Source organism: Pteropus medius, unplaced genomic scaffold (assembly GCF_902729225.1).
Source record: "Pteropus medius unplaced genomic scaffold, Ma_sr-lr_union100, whole genome shotgun sequence".
Lineage (NCBI taxonomy): Eukaryota > Metazoa > Chordata > Mammalia > Chiroptera > Pteropodidae > Pteropus > Pteropus medius.
Genome location: NW_024349802.1, coordinates 4,703,613 through 4,714,004, shown reverse-complemented (window position 1 = coordinate 4,714,004; position 10,392 = coordinate 4,703,613). Strand labels below are relative to the sequence as shown.

At 43.6% G+C, this 10,392-nt stretch overlaps 1 non-coding gene across 1 annotated transcript; it reads left to right on the top strand.

Moving 5' to 3' along the window:
• Window positions 1–9,776: 9,776 nt before the first annotated feature.
• LOC120581893 (5S ribosomal RNA) lies at window positions 9,777–9,895 on the top strand. The gene has a single exon (XR_005647404.1). It is a non-coding gene; the product is annotated as a 5S ribosomal RNA (ribosomal RNA).
• The last annotated feature ends 497 nt before the right edge of the window (window positions 9,896–10,392 follow it).

Here is a 10,392-nt window from a genome sequence, read left to right as displayed (position 1 = left end):
TATCTTCAGCTCAGTTTCCGTGTGTGAAATGGGGACAGTGACAGCACCAGCGGTGTTTCCAGAGCATCGCATACAACGTTTGGGCCCACAAAGGCCGATCTCCTTACCTCGATACCTGCGGTTTAAAAGCGCCAACTGAGAATCGGCACTGACTCGCAGCAAGCGACGTGTGGGTGACTGCGCCCAAAGCCGCAGCGTTGGTGGGGGCTGGGCCCTGGAGGCCCTACCGGCGGGGGTGGGGTGGGGGAGGGAGGGTCGGTGCGGATCTCAGCGCCGCAGCGGGACAGGGAGGGGGTCGGGGAGCACACATTTGATGTTGCCTCTTACTGCCTCCTCCACGCTTTGAGTGTCACGTGGAAGGAGGGGCGTGCAGGGACACGGAGGACCGTGGGCTCAACGGGAGAGGCCGTGACAACGGTGGGAACCGAGGCTTGCACTTTGCCAACCAGCCTTTACGAGTTCTACACAGATCCTGGCGCACTGAGGCTCGTGACAGCTTAACGAACTTTTCTACGAGACGTTTCTCCTTGGGAATTCAAGAAGTTCCTCTATGTGCGAAACCAAACCGAGGCGGACGTGCTGACCTAATTGACTAGGTGTCACCGGGAGATTGAACTCTTTACCTGAACGACTGGCTTGAGGATATTAGGAGTTAAACAAAACAAAACAAAACAAAGCACAAAACAAAAACTACTGTTAGCTTTTGAACTGAAACAGCCACCAAAAGTCAGACAATTAAATGGGGAAGCCATGCACAAATGTCACACGCAGAGGGGGAGATCAAAGGGAACGACTATCTCTGATCAAGATCAAGATGGACAGGTCAGATTTTTATGGCATAGGCTGACAAACGGCTAAAGTGGAAAGAAAACACCCAGAAACGTGATTTCTCAATATGCTGCCGAGATCAAAGGCTAGCCTCAGAGATGAAATGGCACACCTTTTGTTTTTATTATTATTTTGGGAGTCAATCTATACTTCAGATCCATAACTCAAGGGCTGGAAATTTATGAGCAGTCAGCTGGCTGCGTGGCGAGGAATATCACACTTAGAGATTCTTTTCATACCGTTTCATCCTGGCCCCTCCCAATAAAGAAGGGGAGACGAGACCTCTGTACATTATATGGCATCTTAATTAAACGCTCTCATATGCCAGAATGCTGCTCTCGCCGAGTTTCACACTGTGTGACTGTATGTGCGCATGTCAGATGCCCCATCGTTACTTCCGGCATTCCATCTTCTCGTCAGATATCCGTACCCCCTCGACTTTCCTCTAACCTTCTCCCCAACACCATCTTTATCATCTTCAAAGCCTGGACTTCTCTGAATCGCCTACAGTTACATCTGTGTCCATAGACTGAAATCCACCCACCTGTCTGACCTGTCCAAGCGTGTGGACATTTAGCAGCTGGTAAATAAAACATCCAGATATGTGACCACTTTAGTTTTCATCTGGAACTTTCGCAGAATGTAGAGAAGTTCTGGATGAACGCTAGCCTAGTCTTTCAATTTTCCACATTCGGTTATCGTTATATTATTATTTATTGTTCATTTTATATATTTTACCAGCTCATCTAGGTAGCCATCAACAGGCACAATAATGTGGTTAATATTTTACACAAATAATTAATTATCTTTCAAAGGTAAGTTAGTAAATGGATTATGAATACATCCAAGAATATTTTGGCAAATATCCCCAGGGAGCTGCTTTGGGAGTAAAGCCGTGTTAACAAGGCAACATCTTCTGGCTTGGGGATGGATGGCGTGTTTGAAAAGCTTAATAAAACTTGAAGATTGTTGATACCGCTGATTCCAGGAAGGTAGGCAGAAGAGTTTAAGCAAGTAACATAGAGAACGTAAATAAAACAGATCAGAAATGTATGTCCTATGATCAACATACTTACGTCTGTCTAGTAGAGAGTTGCGCACGGTTAGGACAATGCTCAGATTATCGTAGTGAGTTAGAGGAAACTTCAGAGTAAAAACGTGCCGCCTGCCAGTGGTGACAAGGTTCCCAGCAGACGTGGTCCAGGGGCTGGCGACAGGGCCGAACTCTCGTCTGTTTGCAGCAAGTGGCCGTGAGCCACCAGCTTTGCTGCCCCGGCTCACACATCCTCAATCCCTCTGGGCATTTCGGAAATCCAGATCCAGCATGGGTCTTCCTCAGTGTGGCTTCTGCTAAAAGAGCTGGGTTATTTTCTTAGTTACATTATAGAAAATTTCAAGCATTTACTGAAATAGAGCAGCATAGCGAACATCACTTGGCTTCAACAATTAGCAACCTTTCACCAATCTGCAGCTGATGTCTTGTTTCTTTAATTGTGGTAAAAACAAACAAACAAACACGCAATGTAAAAGTTACCGCCTTGTAAACCTAAAACTCCACATCCACTAAACAGTTCTCTCTGGCCCAGCCCAGGAGACTATCAGTCTGCTCTCTGTGTCCATGAATTTGACTACTCCAGGAGCCTCATAGAAATGGACTCGTACAGTTTTTGCAGTTTGGCGACTGGCTTATTTCACTTAGCATGATGTCCACAGGTTTATCCCATGCCATAGCACTTCCTTCCTTTTTAAGGCCGAAGAATGCTCCGTCGCTGCACATTCCCCGTTTTGTTTATCCATCATCTGTAAGTGGACGTCTGAGCTGCTTCCACCTTCTGGCTCTTGTGGATAGTGCAGTCGCTGTGAACATGGATGCTCAAACATCTTTTCAAGACTCTGTTTTCAGTTCTTTCGGATAAGTACCCAGAAGTGGGATTGCTAAATAACATGGTATCTCTATTTTTTTTTTTTTTGAGCAGGTCCGATACTGTTTTTGAGGCTGTACCATTTTACAATCATGCAACAATGCATAAGGGTTCCAATATCTTTACATCCTCACCAACACTTGTTATTTTCTTGATTTTTTGATCGATAGCATCCTGTCGGATACGAGGTAATATCTCATTGTGGTTTTGTTTTGCATTTCCCTGATGATTAGTGATGTTGAGCATGTTTTGATATGCTTGCCGGCCATTTGTATATCATCTTCGGAGAAAAGTTTAGTCAAGTCCTTTGCCCATTTTTATTTTAATTATTGCCAATTTTAATTGGATTATTTGATGTTTTGTCATCGAGTTGTGATTTCTTTTTAAGTAGAGACATAAAGTAGGTTTTTTGTTTTGTTAACCATAAAAAATTGCAAAAGAAAAAATGACTAGATTGCTGAAATGAAGATGCAGATAATTATGCAGAAGTGGTTTCCAATACAAGCCCAACAGAATTAGTAGGCGACTTTGAGATATCCCTCTGTCTGCTGCGAATCATCATTCGGTCATCACACATGCACAGGTGCCGGGTGGAGCCAGCCCTCCCAAAGGCGTTGGGGTGTGAGAGTGGAAAAGGCGTGGCATCTGCCTTCAAGGAGCTGACAATACTTCAGGAGAAAGGTGGGTTTTTGTTTGATTTTTTAAAAATAGCTTTATTGAGATATACTTCACATACCATATAATTTACCCTTTTAAAGTATGTAATTCAATAGGTTTTGTATACTATTTTTGAGACTATGATAAACCCATGTAACATAAAATTTGCCATTTACTCTATTTTTCAAGTGCGCGTCGGGGCACACGCCGCTGAGTATGCGCTCACAGGCTGGCCAGCACCCTTCAAAGTGGTCGGGGTTCCTCCTGTGACTTCAGACTGGACGATCGAGTTCTCTTCTTCGGTTGCTTTTGAGAAAAGGCAAATGCATTAGCCCTTATTTCTGCCATAATTTGTCCTTCAGTTAAAGGACAAATACTAGAGAGAAGCCACTGGGTTATCTCAATGTGCCCCTCCTCCATTTAGTCACTAATCACCATTGACTTGGTATAAATGTCTTTAAATTGAATAGTTATTTGTTTTTTGCCCAATTACACATTCATATGATTCAAACATTAATGCCAATGCCCCATCCCTCCTGATAGGGGATAACAGTTATTAGTTGTTTTTTTTTTAATTTCTTTTTCTTTCCAGAGATTTTAAAGCATCAATAAGCCAATACAAACATATATTCTGTTCCCAATACCTCTGTCATAAAGGATAGCAAATGAAACATCTTTCACTTAATATATTTGGAAAGCTTTCATGATGAGCTTTTGATCGTCACAAAAGTAAGAAATCAAGACTTCTGATGGTAGTAATTTTTGCAAAGTACTTGGTTAGTTATCACTCAACGACAAATAATAGCTAAATCAGTGTCGGCCATAGCTCACCAAGTTCGTGGCCTATGTTAGCTGGACCATTTAGATGGAGAGAGGCTCCATTTCTACCTGAATTATCCGGGCAATTGTGATTGATAGGATGGATCTGAAAATACATGGCCCTTTCCCGTTTCCCATCGGGGACGAACTCCTTCGTATTTTGGTCTCAACTTATTTTCAAAATTGGCACAGCTGGGCTGTATCTTGAATCGATTCACCGACACTCCAAATGCAAGATAATGGAAAGATGAGAAATGGCTAAATGGGAGCCATTTTGTGTTCTAGAACACTCTTAAGAGTACATAAAGAGCACCCAGAAGACTCGTTCACCAGATTGTGAGGTTGTGACAGATCCTGAATCAGTAGATCAGCCCCTGTGAGCCAAACAGCATCATTCATCAAAGGGGACAGAAGCTCCTCGGAAGAGTGATACGTATTGTGGGAAACTGGACTCAACTTGAAAAGTCCCGTCGTCGCTGAGCTTTGATTGTCGGCTAGAGAGCTCAAGACACACCACGATGGCGGGTGGAATAAACTGCATCAAAGGGCACAAGGAGTGTAGAGAGGGGTTACTGAGTGTTAAAAGGGACTGAATTGAATAGATCTCGACTGACAAAATGTGGCTCTTGACCTTATGTAGGGAAATAAAATAAGGTGAGAAAATCAGAAAGTTTCATTTTTGGCTAAAAGAATCCATCTATAGGTCTGTATGATCATACACACCCCGTTAAACTGTTCTCTCCTTGTAAATTTAGCCTTTGAGCCAGACCACCCGCTACCTCGTCCCACCCCGCTTCATTCATCCACTGCATCTCAGCCTTAAATCCTTTTGAAATAGATGCTTCCGAATGGTCCATCTCCACATTAGTCCTAAGGAAACAAACAGGCTTTACCCAGGTGGGCGTGGCCTCGCTCAAGGCCGAAGCCGCTGCGGAGGCCGTTTCCCTCTCTGATTAACGAGCCTGCTCCCTTGCTCCGCGGCCCCGCACACCTATCCTTCCCCGCTCCCTCTGGCATGCTCGAGGATTCGTAGCATTTTAATATCTTCCCCAGATGTCCCGCGATTCGATGTTTTAAAAATAATGTATATTTTATTTCCTTAATTCCATCAACAGATTTACAACTTAACATTTCGTCAATAGCACAAACGTGTGGGTTTTTAACCAGCGAGAAAGAATTGTCTGTGGCAACATTTTTCTTAAACCTCCAGTGAGAGGAGCTGGTTGCCAGGTTCCGTGCCTGCCTGGGGATGAATCCATTTGTGCCACCTGCCCCGAGGCCATGACATGGCTCCCGCAAGGAGACCGCTGGGGCTGGGGAGCGCATTGTTTTGGAGGAGGAGAGCATGCCAGGAGGTTGTTACTTAATAACCAGTTGCCTTCTGAGCTGGAGAGTTAATCACTACCATTAAGTAGTGATCGCTCCAGGTGAGAAGATGTGAACAGCTTCACATTTGTGAAAGTTTGGAAGTCGAAAGGCCAATGGGCTGATGCAGTGGGAGCTCGACGAGGATGCTGTCTTCAGTTCCAATTGTGTCCAGCTCCAGTGCCTTGATTTTGGGTTTCCTTTTCTTTTTTTTTTTAATTGCAAATTCAGATAAAACAACTTGACATGGGGGCTGCCCTTTCTGGATTTTACCTGTCTAACATGTTCGAAAGTTTTCGCGGCAGCCCGTATAACTTTTATAATTAGAAAAAGCAACTGACTTTCTTTAAAGCAAAACCGTGTGTCTTTTCGTTCTTGCTTTTTGCCCAGCCCCATCTGCTACAGATAGCAGCTCGGTTCTGGACGTTTCCCCCGTAGTTGTCACGGCAGGAGTCACTTTTGCTTCCTGGCTCTGTGAGAGACGAGATACCCGGAGACCGTTTCTAAGGAAGGCAGCAAAATCCAAAACAACCAAGAAGATGAAGATAAGAATGGTCATCATTTCTATCCTGCTAGACGTTTGTCTTCACCTGGTCTCTCAGTCCTCCATGTCCCCAAAGCCATCTCTTGCATTCTGCCGGGAACCGGCTGTGACATTAAGAGCCAGAGAACTTAATCCACAGAGATGGGAGTGGGGTGGCTTATGCAGGGTACAGTCAGCCGATACAGGTTCTAGGACACCGCTGTCAACCTTGCCTGAAGTTTTAATCACCTGGGGAGTTTGACAAGACACTGATGCCCAGGCCCACCCCCGAAGACTCACCCGCGGTGGCTCTGGATGCAGGCCAGGCGACCCTATTGTGCAGCCGAGGTCTAGAGCCTTCCATCTCCGCCCCCGCTGCAGTCAAAGCCCTCCTGTCGAAAGTGTGGTCCACGAAGCAGCAGCAGCAGCAGCAACATCGGGAAGCTTGATAGCGATGCAGAATCTCAGGCCCCACCTTCTGAATCAGAATCTGCATTTTAACAGGTGTGTCGTGTTCATGTTACACGTTAAGAAGCACTCATCTGGGCCTCGCTATCTCTTGCCCAGATGCATCTACAGTCTCCGAGGGTCTTCTCTTCGTTTCTCTATTCTCTCTCATTTCAAGGCAGTATCCATACCATTGAAGGAGTTCGGAATGAGCCACTGTACCATTATTTTGAGTTGAAGGCATTTGAGTACCCGAAATCCCTTATCTGCCTAAAAGCAGAGCTCCCCCCGCAACCCCCCACAAAGTACACTGTCTTAAACCCCCTGTCCCAAAGGAACTCTCCTTTGACCCAAACAGACATCGTCACAGGACTCATATCTCTCACCTGTTCTCCTAAGGCCCCATTTATCTTTCTAAAAAGTCATTTGCTTTTGCATAAGTGTCTTTTCTCCCCTTCTTCTAAAAACTCATTTGTTCTCCCAGAAGTTTCCCACTGTCCCTCCCCATTACTTATTAAGAAGGTATAAAAGCGCCAAATTCTAAGCACTTCTTTGAACCACCTTACTTTATGAACTCCAGTGTGTATGGATGTCATCTGTTTTTTTCACTTGCTAATCTGTCCTTTGTAAGTTTAATTTGCAGGCCCCCGAGCACTGACCTAAGAGGGTAGAGGAAAAGATTTTCCTCCTTGACACTATATCTTTGATTACGTCACAATGAAGCCATAGGATAAAGTACAAACTCCTTCACCTGGCAACAAGGCCACTCAGAACTAGGCTCCGACACACCTCCCCAGACTATTGTGTGTCCTTGGCCCCCCGATGTCCTGCCTTCCAGCCACGTTCGATGTGAGACATCGAAGTCCTTCAATGAATCTGTGCATTTGCGCAAACTGTCCATTCCGAATAGTCTGTCTTTCTCCCTCTCCTTTCCCTGGCGATCGCACAGTCTTTAAGAACAGCTCCAATGTTGCCCCGTGCATACGGCCTTCACTGAAAAAGGGTTCTCGATGCCCCAGTATGTCACTCCAACACCCAGCACAGTACCCAGGAGATACTCAGAAAGTAGTTTTTTTGTTTGTTTGTTTTGTTCATTTTTTTTTTTTTTAGTAAATGGATGGATAGAAGGAAGGAAGAATGGAAGGAAGGATGGATGCGTGGACTAAAACCTTTGTTTCCCAAATTTCTCCATCTTCAAAAATATTTAAAGGCCAGTTCTAGGTAGGGGTAAGCAGAGGGTTCTGTCCTGGGTTCCAACCTTCTGAGGGCTCCGCATATCACACACACACAAACACACACACACACACACACACACACACACACACACACACACACACAGTGAATGTCTTGATGAACACATGCGTGCCTCTGTCCCTGGGGTTCTGACAGATGATGCTGGAATAGTGCTATCTGCACCCCTAAACATCCGCTCAGGCGGATAACACAGCTCAGGCCCTGCAGAAGCAATTCTCTGCATCTCTTGCTCTATGTCCTCAAAACAAAAAGTCCCTGAGCCCAAATGCCTTGACGGTTTGTGCATTGTGCCTGGAGATGTCAGAAATAGACACAGGTTTAGAATAGGGGAGGATTTGAGCAGCAGAAGTGCTTAGGTAAGATAAACGACTAATTAATTACCTTGTCAAATCCATCCTCTTAGGGCAAACACAGACATTCCTGCATAATGAAGCATTCTTTGTGATGCTGAGAATCCATTTTGTTTCTCTTCGTATTCCAATTTGTGGCCCACAGACACTGAAGAATTAGTGCATTATTTGCAACAGTCGCACCTGATATCTGAGGAACATTTTGCAATAGTTAAATAATTCACATGACTCTTAAGTTTGCATATATGTAGATCTAGGTATAACATGCATGAAACACGGTAGCGACATCTGTGGATGTAACTGGATGAACTTTGAACACTAGAACTGAAAGCAACCCTATTTTTGTAAACTATTTAATAAGATTACCCAAATTTTCGAAATTAGATAAAAATTCACCTTTTAAAAGTAGTCGCAATTTTTATACTTGTTGACGATATTTTCTACCTTCCCTTTTAACTTTAAAAATATTTTTAATATTTTAAAAGAAAGCAACTTTTAAAAACATGAAACGTTATTTTTGTCATATTTGTTTTCCTTTGTTTTTAATATTAACACACTTAAATTGTACTCGCTTTAAATATAACTACATTCGATTTTTCATCTTTAAATCACTGAGAAATAGAAAGCAAGATCCTGAATAAAAAATAGAAAGTGAAGCTCAGAAAAGAAAAAAAAACTGGAAAGAAAAAAAGAAATACAATTCCTTCATTTAAGTGGTCTGCCTACATTTTTTAAAGCTAGAAACAACAAAAGTGAGACACTATGTCAGGCACGGCCCAGATAAAATTTGCTAGTAGGATATTATAAATCCTATATTTAATAAAGTTTTAGTTACTGATCAAAACAATGAAAATGAGAAAGAAAATTATTCTAATCAAATTCACAACTTCAAGAGGTTAGACGGAATCCCTGGAATGCCATATTTCTCATTACATGAAGATTTAATTACTGATCAAAGCATGAAAAAGAGACTTGTTCATAATAAATTCACAGCTCAGAAGCGGCAAGGGCAGCTCTGGGCTGCCCATTAGAAGACGAAGAAAATTCCATTCATAAAATTAGCAAATTGGATGGGAATGACGAAATCTCTGGAGCTCCGCTCGTTTACTGTAGGGTGATCCTAAAAATGGCGTCAAAACCTCTTGGACGGCATGAGAATGTTTCTAGCAAAACCCAATCTGATTCAAATTAGTGAATACAGATTTTTTCCTTGGATGAGCATGGCAGGAAACTTAGTATTTAATTTTATACCAACATTCTTTCATATGGAACCTTTACAAGCAGAAACCTTTTATACCAACATTCTTTCAAAAGAAACCTTTACAAGCAGAAACCTTTTCACGTTCCAAGGCTAAAGACAAAAGTATTTTGTTACGTGTTACATAATTCACAACCAGTTTTCAAGATCGACTTTGGCCAAAGAAGTTCTTTGTGACCAGAAACATTTGGATTTTTTTTTTTTTATTAAAATAGCACAAAATGTCACGCTCACACATGTATGAAAAAAGCACACATGCAACAACTAGAAAGTTAAAAAATAAACTGAATAAATAGCAAATCACCAGTGTGTCCCATAATGACAAGTAAACACCAGTTTAGAACACTATTGTGGTCTACGGCCATGCCACCCTGAAAGAGCCCGATCCCGTCTGATCTCGAAAGCTAAGCAGGGTCGGGCCTGGTTAGTACTTGGATGGGAGACCACCTAGGAAGACCAGGTGCCGTAGGCATAAAAAAGAAGAAGAAGAAGAGGAAGAAGAGGAAGAGGAGGAAGAAGAAGAAGAAGAAGACTGTAGTGATGTTCTGAAAAGATCACTATTGGGCCCAGTATTTAGTCAAAAGTTGACGGAGACATTTAACCCCAGTTCATCCGGTGACATTCCTGGAGCTCCGGCACTTGGGTTGCTCCTCATCTGAACTGGTGGTAACCTGCCCCTGGACACTTCACTTGACTTCCTGTCCCTTCATGGCTCTTGTATGGCAGGTTTCCTGGGCCCCAGGTGCCTCCCCCCACCCACCCCCCTACAGGACATGGTTGAGAAGATGGCCTGTTGGTGCCACCCCAGAAGGACCGACCTCATCCCCAGCTTCCGTTCCATAATCTCAGGGCCCAGTGTGTTTGTAGCCCTGTGATTGACAGCTCCCACTCAATGTCATGGCCGCAACAGAGAAGAAAGGATTTCCCCAGGTGGGGTCTGCAGACAGTTTGTCGCCGTGCCGTGGTGTC